Below are 13,186 nucleotides of genomic sequence, written 5' to 3' on the forward strand. Positions count from 1 at the left end.
TCTTATTGATCTTCTTTTCTTCTGGAACAGTCTGCTCAATTGCCTCTTCTATCACTGTGGCTAACCCTTTGACTCTCTTATCTAGATCTTTCTCTTCGGCCGCATTCCTAACCTTCTCTTCGAGCGCTGCTCTGTACACATTCCCTATTTTTAACTTGTCTAGCCTCGCCATGTCTCTTCTTTTCTTAAACTGTGTCTTACACTTCCTCTTACATTTCATCTTGACGTTTGTGATCACTAGACTGTGGCCTGGGAAAGTTTGGCACTGCTGTACTGATGTTAACCAGCTTCTTCTTATCAAGACCATAGCTATAGCTATCACGTTCTTGGACTTCCCGTCATTCAATTGCCATGTCCACTTCCTACAGTCCTTTTGCTGGAAAATCATGTTGCAGATCATCTCATGCTCTGGAGCAAACGTTACCATCTTTCATCATTTAGTCATACTGGCCTCAGATTTCATTTGCATTGTTATTTCATGGTCAGCGCATTGTCACTCATCTGACCAACCCTCGTCCTTTATCCAGACTTGGGACTGGCATGGAACCCCTAGAGGCTTCATAGTGGGAGTTTTACTGTCCCTCCACCCCCTGGTAAATGGCACCCTTGCCGTCATCAAATGTAATCAAGCAATTTAGGAGGCAGTAGTGGTTGAGGGTAACCTTAGCAACACAGAACAAAGAGACAGGTGTATGCTGGAAGCAGTGAGGGGCAGGTGTCACCATGCTTTCACAAAGACCATTCTTGTGGATTCATGGCACCCAAGCTCCCACCTCAAGTCTGTGCAGCCAAACTTACTGTGGGCAAAACATGTCTCCAGTGGAAACTCTACAGATACAAACATGAAGCAATGTCATTTATTCTGGCACAGGGAAGCATAAAGCCTTAGTACAATGAAGACAAACTGCGCAATGGCTATCTGGACCTGTTTCAAAAGGGGGAGGAGTTAAACAAGCACATGAGTTTTGGGGAGTTTTTTGTTCTCTTTGTTAGAGCAGCAGATTTTTCTGGGACCTTGGGTCAACTTGGTGTTGTTATTAGCCCAAATTCATTCCTGGGTGTAAATCCAAGGAATCCAGGGTTGTTTGACTAGAGAAAAATTAAGCCTTTCATTATTATTTTGTATCAATCTCCTAATGCCCAGAGTCTGAGTGCTTTAGAAACAAATAAATAAAATTAAATAGGTCATTTGATCAGCAGGTTCCAGCTCTTAACCAGCTGCCTCTTTTTTATCTCAGTCCCCCAGCTGTAACATTTCTCAGGAAAAATTGTCAAAAACATGACCCATTCTTCACATGGGAGAAGAACAGGTTTTCATCCATAAAAAGATTTCTTCCTGCTCTGGATGTCCATCATCAACTCCTATTTTAGTTCCTTCTTAAAAGAATGACAGTGAATAAGTAATATTTGTAGCCCAAGTTCTATATTATAATACTCAGCATCATTGAGTAAGATGAAAAGCCTGATTCTCCATTGAGTCAAATCGATGGGATGTCACTGTAATCAGTGGTGTTGCCTGACATAAATGACAGGAAAAATTAGCTCAATACCATGTTCTTAGCAACTGGATAACTGACTCAGCCCAACTAGCTGACACCTTAGCTGTGTCTACACATCTGCAAAACATCAAAATAAAAGCTCCTTTTTCGAAAGAGTGGGAGGAGCGTCCACAGGCGTAATGCCATCTTTCTAAAGGAAATCAAAAGGATGGGGTGCAGATGCTGAAATTCGAACCCCAACCCCAGATCAGGAAGATTGGCCCCTTTCGAAATACTAAATCGAAAGAGTACACGTAGATGCTCCACAGTCCGCTTTTTCGAAATACAGGTCCGCCATGGCGCCGGTCAGCTGGAGTGCGGGGCTGCTCCAACCGGCAGCAGCGGGGCTCTATGGTCCCTGCCCCCCTCTGCCTTAAAGCTGCACGCATGCAGGAAACCTGTGGTAGGAAGCTGAGAGCGTGCTAGGAGCAGCCTCTGCACGTGCTCCAGCCCCACGCTCCAGCGCCTCAGCATGGGCAGCAGCCAGCCCGCCCACGAGCCCCATGGCTCCCCCTCCGAGCCCCCGCAGGGCTCCCAGGGGGAGAAAAGAAAAAGGGCCCCCTGCTGGATGGAGCAGGAGCTGAGGGACCTCCTCTGCCTGTGGAAGGAGGAGGAGGTCCTGCACGAGACGGGGGTCAAGCAGTGCAATGCTGCTGCCTTTGGCCGCCTGGCGCAGGGCCTCCAGCCCAGGGGCCACCCAGAGCGTACTGTGGAGCAGGTGCACTCCAAGGTAAAGGAGCTGCGGCAGGGCTATGCCCGGGCCAGGGACCAGGCCAGCAGCTCCAGCCACATGCCTCTTCTTCCAGGAGCTCTGGGGCATCCTGGGGCCCCGGGACAGCTCCCAACCCCCGGCATTCCTGGACACATCTGCTGAGGAGCTGCAGCTGGAGGAGGAGGAGCAGCCCGGACTGGGGACCCAGGAGGGCAAGGGAACGACCAAGTGGTCAAGTGAGGCGCGGGGGATTGTAATCCCCTCCCGCTCCTCCAGCCGGGCGACCAGGAGCCAGACATCCCCGGACACTGCTCTGGTATGTACATGGAGGGGCGCACACCTGCTCCACAGGGTGGGGGCGCAACAGTTAGCTGCCCGCACACAGAACCAGTGGTCCTGGGCTGCACACAGGTCAACCCCCTCCATGGGATGCGGCACCCCACAGTGGCCCACCAGCGATGCCCAGCACCCGCCTTCAGTGGACAGCACTGCAAGCTGCACAGGGGCGGCGGCCGGTCAGTGCCAGACAGCACCTGGCGCCTGCACACCACAGGCTGGGAAGGGCCACCTGCATGAGAGACCCCTGGACACACCCCCAGGCCGGGAGGCCCAGCCCGTGTGGGGTGGGTCAGTGCCCCTTGGGGCGTCAGTGTCCTTTAGGGGGGCGAGGGCCCCATGGGGTGGGCTCAGGCAGGTGGGCCACAGCCTGATCCCCTCCATCTGGGGCACATTACTGACATGCTGTTCTCCTCTCCACACAGCCACATCATTCGTGGGCCAGGAGAGACTCGTGCTGTCCCTCGTCCCTGAGAGCCCCCCACAGCCCTCAGAGGTGCCTGGATGCCACCCCACATGGCAAGCCATCAGGGCCGTGGCTGGAGGGCCTCCTGCCGGGCCAAGGAGGGCCCAGCCAGCCAGCGCCAGGCCAAGGTGGCCGAGCTGCACCTTTGGCTTGCTGAGGCGGAAATGGAGTGGCAGAGGGCTGCCGGGGAGAGGTTGCTGATCACACTGGACGACATTGGCCACACCTTCCAGGACCATGTGGCCAACATTGCCCACCTCCTGGCCCCCCCTGCAGCTCCCCCTGCCGAGCCTGCCCCCCGCCCCCACTGAGCCCCCCCCCACCCCCACTGAACCTGCACCCTCTGCCCCCACCAGGTCCACTCTCCAGCCCTACCTGCTGGTGCTCCCCGCACCCTCTCCTCCCCGCTGGGGACCCCGCACCCGGGGAGGCAGGGGGTCCAGGGGCTGACGGCGCTCACGGCCCACCACCCCTTCCCCAGAATGAGTGCCCCACCCCACTCCAAGTTAGGTTCCCCCCGCTCCCCTCCAAGTTAAGTTCCCACCCCCTGTACATAGTTAATGAGAATAGTCGAGATAAATGTTTATTTTAATGTCCACCACTCCATGCTGTGCTCCTCAGCGGGGTGGTGGGAGGTGGATGTGTGGTTGCGGTGCTAGTGGGGGGGATGGTGGGTGGCAGATATACGTGGGATGTGGGTGTGCATGTGGATCAGAGGTGGCCGTCAGCAAAGACCTGCCTGAGGCCCTCCCGTATGCAGCGGCTGTCCCGGTGGGCGTGGCAGATGGGGGTGGTGCCTGGCTGCTCATAGCCAGCGCCAGCTGGAGGGCCTCCCCCGGGGACATAAGCATCCACCTGTCTCTCCACAACATTGTGGAGGGTGCAACAGGCGCCCACCACCTGGGTACATTCAGGACCCTGACCTCCAGCCGCATGTGGAGGCACCTCCACCACCCCTTTAAGCGCCCAACGGCCCGCTCCATGACGTTGTGGGCATGGTTGAGGTGCTGATTGAATGTCTCCCTGGTGGGGTGAGGTGTCCCATATACGGCCTCGTGAGTGACAGCTGCAGGGGGTATGTGACATCCTTTGCCACCGGGGGATGAACGTGCCAGCCCCCATGCGCCAGCAGAGGCCGGAGTTCTAGAAGACCCAGGCATCGTGGGTGCAGCCAGCCCAGCACAGCCCACATAGATGTTGGGGAACTGGCCCCTCGCGTCCACCAGGGCCTGGAGCACCAATGAATGGTAGCCCTTTGTGTTGATGTACTGGCCGGCGCTGTGTGGCGGGGCGCGGATGGGGATGTGTGTGCCATCTAAAGCACCAATGCAGTTCAGGAAGCCCAGGTCCTGGAAGCCAGTGACGGTGTTGTCCAGATCCCCCAGGTGATTGACCCTATGGAGCAGCATCACGTTGATGGCTCTGATGACCTGGGGGCAGGGGGGAAGGAGGGGACACTTGCTGTAGTGTGGCGGCCGTCTCCCCACTGCCTCGGGTCCATTCTGCCCTCCTCCAATCTGGACCCTCCCCCCCTCCCATCCAGCCCCCTGCCCCCTCCCATCCGGACCCTTGCAGCAGTGGGTTCCCCTTGCCCCAACCCCCACACCCACCTGTGGGGGATGTGTGACCCAGCCCCACCTTACCTCCATAAGTACAGCCCCAACGGTGGCCTTGCCCACCCCATACTGCTGTCCCACAGAGCAGTAGGAGTCCGGGGTGGCCAGTTTCCAGATGGCAATCATGACCCGTTTCTCCAGGGTGAGGGCTGGCTGCATACAGGTGTTCTGGTGCCAGAGCGCGGGGGTGAGCCAATGGCAGATCTCGTCGAAGTTCTGCCTCAACATGCGGAAGTTCCACAGCCACCTTTCCTCGCCCCACTTCCCCAGCACCAGGCGCTCCCACCAGTCAGTGCTGCTAGGGTGTGTTCAGAGGCATTGGGGCACCCGGGGGGGTGCCCAGTGGTGCCCCGGGTGGGGGAGCCCCACAGCCCCAGGGGGACCGCCCAGCCACCCAATGAGATCGGGTGCAGCTGCAGCGATGGTGCACAGCACTGCCAGCAGGATGTCCATAATGAGGGTGTCCTCCTGCAGGAGCTGTCGCTGGGCCTCCATCATGGGCATGGGTGTGCTCTGCCGGGCTGGGACAGGCTGGGCAGCACTCGGCTTGTGCAGAGTGGAGGGTGGAGGGAGGGGCACTTTAAAGGGGGTGGGTGGCTGGCTGCAGCCCCGGAAGGGCTTGTCGGCCATAGGACCCCGTCCGCGGCGTTTCCTTCCTCCCTTCTTTCGAAAGAGGGCTTGAAGCCGTGTGGACGCTCTCTTTCGAAAAACTGCAGCGACACTTCAAAAGAGCTGATCGAAATGCTGATCTGCTAATGGTGTCAGGTGCTCCCTTTTGATGGCCGCTATTTTGACCACTGAACTTCAATTTTCGCCCTTTCAAAAGGGCGCTCATGTATAGACTCAGCTCTTGGCTCCTCCCTTTCCTCTCTTCCCTGTACTTTCTTCTTTCCGGTCTTATGTAGCCCCTGGGTTAATGAAGCCAGTATCTACTTCCCATTACTAATTAGGAGCTGGGCGACCTCAGCTATCTCCAATTAACCTTCTTTGTTGGAGCTGGCATTACAGAGGTCTAATTCAAGATTTTCCAGCCAACTCTCATCACAGTCAATTTTGTGAGATCCCTTTGTAACTCTATGCAGTCTGCTTTGGACTCTTGAGTAATTTTGTATTGATTGCAAACTATGCCACCCCACTATACTGCTTTTTCCAGGTCATTCATGAACATGTTAAACAGCACTGCTGGTCCCAGCACAAATCCTTGGGGGTCTCTCTTGACTCTGAAAACTCAGGGAGGCTCGATGCTGGGGATAGAGAACAGGTATCTCTGCAAAGGATGTGGGAAGTATGGATGGGGACCTTTCTTTAAAGGAATAGCAGCCAAGGAAAGAAAGGTTTCTTATAGGACAGTTCCACTGAGCAATGCTGCTGAGGAGATGGAGGGTATGCAGATATTTGAACTCCACAGCTAGAACAGAGGCACAAGGGGATAACCCTGGACTTCTGAAGTACCCTGGGTTCTTCAAGTTTTCAGGGTGGGTCCTACAGTTTATTCTCAGTGATGACAGAATTTGCTCCTACATGGAAAAGCATGGGAGGAAATTCACAGAAGGAACATTGCAGAGATACCCTCTTCTGTCCACCCCCGACCTCCTTCCCTTCTACCTGATGTCAGGAGAGTTTTATACCAGGAGCAGGTGACTAGCTCAAAGAGTTCTTAAATTCCTCTCTTGTTAACTTCACACGCACAACGGCATTATAAATGTTGCCATTTCTGCTTTCCTCTAGGAACAACTAAAGTTTGTTTCTCCCTGCTCCCTGACACTTTAGTTATTAAGATTTCTACAACGTCTATTGTGAAAATGGAATTATATACATCATCCTCCAGCTACACCTATCCAAGTCTATTATTTCTGTTTGACGGACACTTGTAAAAATATCTGCAAGGAGAAACGGGCTTTGGGAATTAGGTACTCCCAAAGTAGGAACGTTCTCTCTTATTTTTCACTGGTTGGTCTCCCTCTATAGTATCACAAATGATTGCACAGATTTATCCCCTCTACTGACCATATCGTTAGAATTGATGTAGCAAGGTGGATAGCTCACAGGGTCAGAGCAATGGCCTTGTAAACCCAGAGGGCCGTGAGTTGGCCACCCGTGATTTATTCAATAAATTTTAAATATTTTTTCTCGAAACTTGACGGCACACTAAGCACCACTTCGTGGCTATCAACTGCTGTGCACCTCAGGTGTCCAAACTTCAGGTGCCCCTCCTGCCACATCCACACTGCTTCTGTCCTCTGTCTGGGAGTTGCTCCCAAAAGCCTCCTGATTGCTATGCAGAGTAGTAGGGAAGGGAATGCTGATGTCCATGTGTCCCCCTCTCTTTTCCCCTGCACCCATCTCCACAGACCGGAGGGAAACATGACAGGATTCAGGATGGAGTGAGCTAGCCATTTGTGGTGGGTGAAGACCATGCTAGGGAAGGCTATCCCAGTCCTTTCAGCTTGAGGCCCTGCCCATTCAGCAACCTTCCGACCCGCCACATGAAACCAAGCTCCGCCAGATACCACGCCAATCCTTCCCAGCCATCTGGAGTTCCAGAACTGACATGCCACAACCATAGTTTTCCCTGGCCATGGGGAGAGTAGACAGCTTTGTGATGACAATGCTTTTCCTTGTTACATTACCTACCACTCATGGAGCTTGCTAGCACTGCTGCTATATCTGAACAAGCATTGTTCAGATTACTCAGTGCCGATCTATTTAAATGCATCTCTCTCACACACACATTACTGTTGTTGTTACTTCTTGATACTTCTTTCAAAGGGTGTGTCTACACTTGCATTCCTCTTTCGAAAGAGGTATGCAAATTTGGTAAATCACAAATGCAAATGAGGTATACATTTGCATATTCAGCACCTCATTTGCATATTATAATTTTGAAAGAGCTTCTTTCGAAAGAAGAAAGCCAGTGTAGACGCTGCTCTTTCAAAAGTAAACCCCATCTTCAAAAGAATCCTTCTTCCCATTAAATAAAGGGAAGAAGGATTCTTTTGAAGATGGGTTTAATTTCAAAAGAGCAGCATCTACACTGGCTTTCTTCTTTTAAAAGAAGCTCTTTAGAAATTATAATATGCAAATGGAGTGCTGATTATGCAAATTTATACCTCATAGGAATAAGGGGACTTCGAAGTAGGCGGGGTCCTTTCGAAAAGGCGCCCCGTCTGGACGAGCCATGCGGCAGTGAGCTGCGTCAATTTCAAAGTGCCGTGGCCACCCGCATGCTAATGAAGCGCTGATGTATTTCAGCGCTTCATTAGTAAACTTCGAAATGGCCATTTTTGGCTAGTTTTTGGCTAGTGTAGACATAGCCCCAAAGTGTTATTTTAGATTTTTGACTGATCTGTGTTTTTCCCTTCCATTGTATTGTATTCTCTTAGGGGACATAGAGAATACTGATTTCGGAGGTATCAGTTCAGACAAGCAGATTTATAAACACAATGTTTTGCTTTTACGTGTGATGTTTAACACTGTTCAGTTGGCACGTTAAGCAGACCCATCCCCTGCTCTCTGAACATTTTAACCAAATTATTGCAGTTCATTTTTAAAAGCGCAAAGATGACAATGGCAGGCCTTTATCAGCAACATTGTGGCCACTAGCTCCTGTATCAGTGACTGGCAGCCATGAACAGTGAGCGGGTTGCATGAGTGGCCTTCCTTCTCAGTTATCCGCAGATGCCCTGCCTGCCCCTCTCCCCGCTTATGCACTGGGGCAGTGGTGCCCCATACTTCCGAGTCCTCCTGCTCCCTCCTCAGCACTTCCAGAGCACTGCAAACTGCCCAACTGGAGCTTCATCCCCTCTCCCTCCCAGAGCTCAAACAGCCGTGAACAGCTGATCTGCAGTGTTCAAGCTCCAGGAGGGAGGGAGGGGACAGAGGGTGAATCAGGCCATTTGTGGTGCTCCAAAAGCGCTGCGGAGGAGTGGGAAAAGTAGGACGTGTGGGACGTTAGTGCCCCAGTGAACAAAAGATGCATGTGGGAGGTGCATGGGAGACAGGAGGTCCACAGGCCATGGGGACCATGGGCCACTGGTTGCACACCACTGTTCCACATCATCATTACATGTGTCCTGTTCCAGGCTTTCTGCACACAGGAGGAGGAACAAATAATGAACTGAAATTCCATCTTGCTGATCTGAAAATAGAACTTAAGATAGGCCTATCATTTCAGGGTGACCATTTTACTTTTGTTTTCAGTTTTCTAATCTGAAACAAAAATAAACCTACATACGACAGCAACTAAAAAGTGTCCTAGCTCCCTCTACAGGAATTGTCTCAAGCTAACAAACTGAGCAAACTAATTTATGGCATCCATTTTAGTCAGCTGACTAATTAGATCCAGCAAAACTTTATGCTCTATAAATCATTCAGCTCGTGTTGAGGACCCCAGTTTTCCTGACCATTTCAATCATGTCATTAAATTTGCATTAGATTCCAACAACTATTCAATATTTCGTTATTGTTGTCTCAGAACAGGTCTTAATTGTTAATGAGCCATAAGCCTGCTCTCTCCCTACCTCTAAACCCAAAGTTATGTTTTCTGGTTGTTGTTGTTCACAGTTTTAAAACACTAAATTTTGTACAATTTCTTAAGGAACTTCAGTCATGTTAAAGTCCCAAAGAAACTGAGTCAGTCAATATTCCTTCCAATTTTTCCAAAGCATGAGCAGAATGAATTTTCTTATGTGTACCGATATAGAGGTCATGTGTGGCAAAGGTGAGGCTGAGGGGTTTGGAGTGGCAGAGAGGGTTCAGGGCAGAGATAGAAGGTGGGTGTGAGGGGTGGGAGAAGTCAGGGCTGTGGCTGAGGGCATGGACACTGGATTCAGGCCTTGGATGAGAGGTTTGGGGTGTGGGCTGCCCCAAGGTGGGGTCCAGGGAGAGGTGCCTTTCTCTGCTGCAGCCCTTGTGGAGGTAAGTACCGAGTTGTGGGATGATGGCTAGTCAGTCATGTGTTTTTTACCTGTTGCAGCAGGTATGTTCCACATGTTGGAACCATGAAGGAACAATGTTTTGAGTCAGAAAGTCTCTGGGTTTGGATGCAATGTGTGGCCTCCATGTTGTGAGAGGAGAGCCGGACATGGAAGTAGCCGGCGAGGATCACATACAGCAAGGTGACTTAGGTGAAGAAACCAGGTTTGTCTGGGCCATGTTGTATGATGAGCACTATGTGTGCCTGGTCCACTCTTAACTTTTGTATGACTTGTGGGATTAGTGGTATGGCCCGTAAGGCATAGAGGAGCAGTGTATTCCACATGATGAAGGTGTCACTTGGTGACCTTAGTTCTGACCCTGCTCTGGAACAAAACGGGAAATTTGTGATTGGTCTTAGTTGTGACAAGGTCGATCTGAAGGTATCCCCATGTAACTAACCCTTCTATTAATGGCAGGTGACCGCCAGAAGGGCTAGTTCAGTTCCTAAGGGATTCTGTCAATAAAGTAACCAACCGGCTTAAGCCTCCACCCACCAACCTGGGACAATCTCACCCTACCTGGTGGGTGCCTGTAAAAGCAGGTCTTCCCTCTCGCAAGCACGGAGTCTGTGATAGAAAACAGCTTGTTTAATAACAGTAGCCTAACGAATTTACACAGTGGGACTTGGCAGTATGACTGAAAGGAGAGGTAATCCCCATTAAGCAAGGCACTGTGCCCAGAGTCTGCTGAGATAAGTCCCTTGTTTAGAACTCTTCATCTGCACACCCCCACTGAGACAGTGTACCTCTGCCTCAGCACTGCCCTCGTAGTGCAGTCCGGTCTGTACCAACCCAGAGTTCACAGGTACATCAGCATGGAAATTCTTGCCACAGTGGGGAAGGATCACTCGCCAGCCGTTCGCCTGCGGCGCTCCCCTGGCCACCCCTTGCTGGCTGCTTGCCTGCTGTGCTTCACCGACCACCCCTTACAGGCTGTTTGCCCACTGTGTTCCATTGGCCGCCCCGCTGGCTGCTTATCCGCTGCTTTGTGGGTTAGGCGCTAGGTAAAACCCTCTGATTTCAGCTCTCCATGACTTCGGCTGCCAGCAATTTCAGCTCTGGGCCTAGCCACAAGAATCTCGGTATCCACCAGGATGGATTCTCACAAAATAATTACAGACCCCAGCATCGGTCTGGGGTTTTAGTTTTGTCTTTGAACAGTGGGAGAAGGACTAGCCCAACCAGACTTATAGCTTCAGGGCCAGAAGGCTGATTCAACCAATACCCTCCCCTACCCCACTTTTACTCCACAGGGCTCTACTGAGGGTAGCCCTGCGTGATGCAGGCAAAAGAGGCAGCTGGGAGAGGATGTTGTAGCTGGTTCCCAGGAGAGGTTGTTTGGGTCCTCAACCAAATCTTCAAAATTGAGGCTTGGAGATACATGGTTGATTTGTGCCAGATTGGGTAGGGAGTGTCCAGCATCTCCGTGGACATTGTTTTGGCCTCTGATCAAAAGATTGTTGATTCTGTCTGTCAAAGTAGGCATCTTGGGGCCTCTGTGATGGAGTGTGACCGTGCCTCTTACCCAGTGGGATGTAAATGCAAAGGGTTTACAGTGTGGCGCAAGAGTCCTTCATTGTGTGGAAGGGAATCTGTTCTGGATGTGAAAAGCTGTACCCTGTCAAATGGGGGGTCTTCCACTTTCAGTTGTAGTTCCTTGGGAATTCCTGATGCTTGTAGCCAGAATGCTCTGCTCATGATGACCAATGTCGATGTGGTCTGAGCCACTGTGTTGGCTATGTCCATGCCACCAGGAGGGCTATTTGGGCCATCGTTTGACCCTCTTGGATGACCACTTGTAGTTGAGGGCACTTTTGTTTCAAGTCATTGAAAAGCTGTTGCAGCTTCACATAATTTGAGTGATCGTAATTAGCCAAGAGTGCTGAACAATTGACTATCTAGAATTAAGGGTGGCAGATGAATAAATTTTTCACTCCAAGAGATATAGGCATTTATGGTCTTTGTCTTGAGGCATGGAAAAAAATGTGATTATTTCACTCGGGGGTGACCATCATCAACTACTAGGGAGTTTGACTGTGGGTGGGAAAATAAAAAGACTATATCCTTGGTTGGGACAAAATATTTTCTGTTCACCCATTTGTTGGAAAAAAAACCAAACCAAACCTTTTTCTCCTCTCCTTTCTTCCTGCTATATAAACCCTTGATTCTTATTGTCTACTCCATTTATCTGAAGAAGTGGGTCTTACACCTGAAGATCATGATCTAATAAATTTGTTAGTCTTTAAGATGCTTGTTATTTATGAAGTTACAGAGTAACATGGCTACCCCTCTGGAACAAATTAAATAGTAATTTAAAATATTCCTCGAAAACTTTAATTTGGCTCCCTAGTACACATGCATGATGACAGTCTTTAATAACATGATTGTATAATATTTTTAAACATGAAACTCTGACGAGTTCAGTGCACAGGAGCAGTGGTGCTCATTTAATGAACAGCTGTTCAATATTTTTAATTAGTTTAACTATTCATTGTGTGGCCGTAAATCTGATTTACTATACACTAGTCAAACACTGCTTTGAGTACAGACCTATAAATTTCCACATGGGCTATTTTATGGTGCTCATCTATATAGGAACTGAGTGCTTAACAAGTATTAATTAACCTTCACAATATCCCTGTGATATAAGTGGATATTGATTTCCCAATTTACAGATGGGGGAATTTCCCAATTTACAGATGGGGAACAAAGATTAAGGAATAAAATGGATGCCCAATATGAGACAGTCAGGACCTGATTTTTCAAAAATACTTAGCACTGTAAAGCACATTATGTGCTCAAGGTGCAGTTCTAGCTGTGAGTGCTGTGCACTTTTGCAAATCAGGTACCAGGATTTTAAATTGGGTATCTCAAAAAGTGAGGAATTTACAATTAGTCACCATCTGGAATGTGCCAGCAGCTCAGTACTGCTGAAGGATTTGGGGAATGTATCTTCTAGAGATCATTTGTATGAAAATGCAAAGGTGTGCATAGGTAATACCTGGTAAACAAAGACTGATGGGTAGCAGGTGAAGCAATAAGGTTTTGTCTATTGTAAACAACATGGCTGGGTCTACACGTGCCCCTTCCTTTCAAAAGGCACATGTTAACCAGCAGGTTCAAAATATGCTAATGAGGCACTTCAATGAATATGCAGTGCCTCATTAGCATAATGGCGGCCGCAGCGATTCGAAAGTGCGGCTTTTCAAATTGCGCGCCGCCCGTGGAGACAGGACATTCCGAAAGGACCCCTCCCAGTTTTCGAAAGCCCTTCTTCCAATCACCAGATAGGAAGAAGGGCTTTCGAAAACTTGGGGGGGTCCTTTCGGAAGGTCTCGTCTCCACGGGCAGCGCGTGATTCAAAAAGCCGCACTTTCGAATCGCTGCAGCCGCCATTATGCTAATGACGTGCTGCACATTCATTGCAGCACCTCATTAGCATATTTCGAACCTGCTCATTAATATGCCCCTTTCGAAAGGAAGGGGCACGTGTAGACCCAGCCCATGTTGTTATAAAGTCACAATTTATGCTACCACCCAGT

Source organism: Carettochelys insculpta, chromosome 1, assembly GCF_033958435.1.
Source record: "Carettochelys insculpta isolate YL-2023 chromosome 1, ASM3395843v1, whole genome shotgun sequence".
NCBI lineage: Eukaryota > Metazoa > Chordata > Testudines > Carettochelyidae > Carettochelys > Carettochelys insculpta.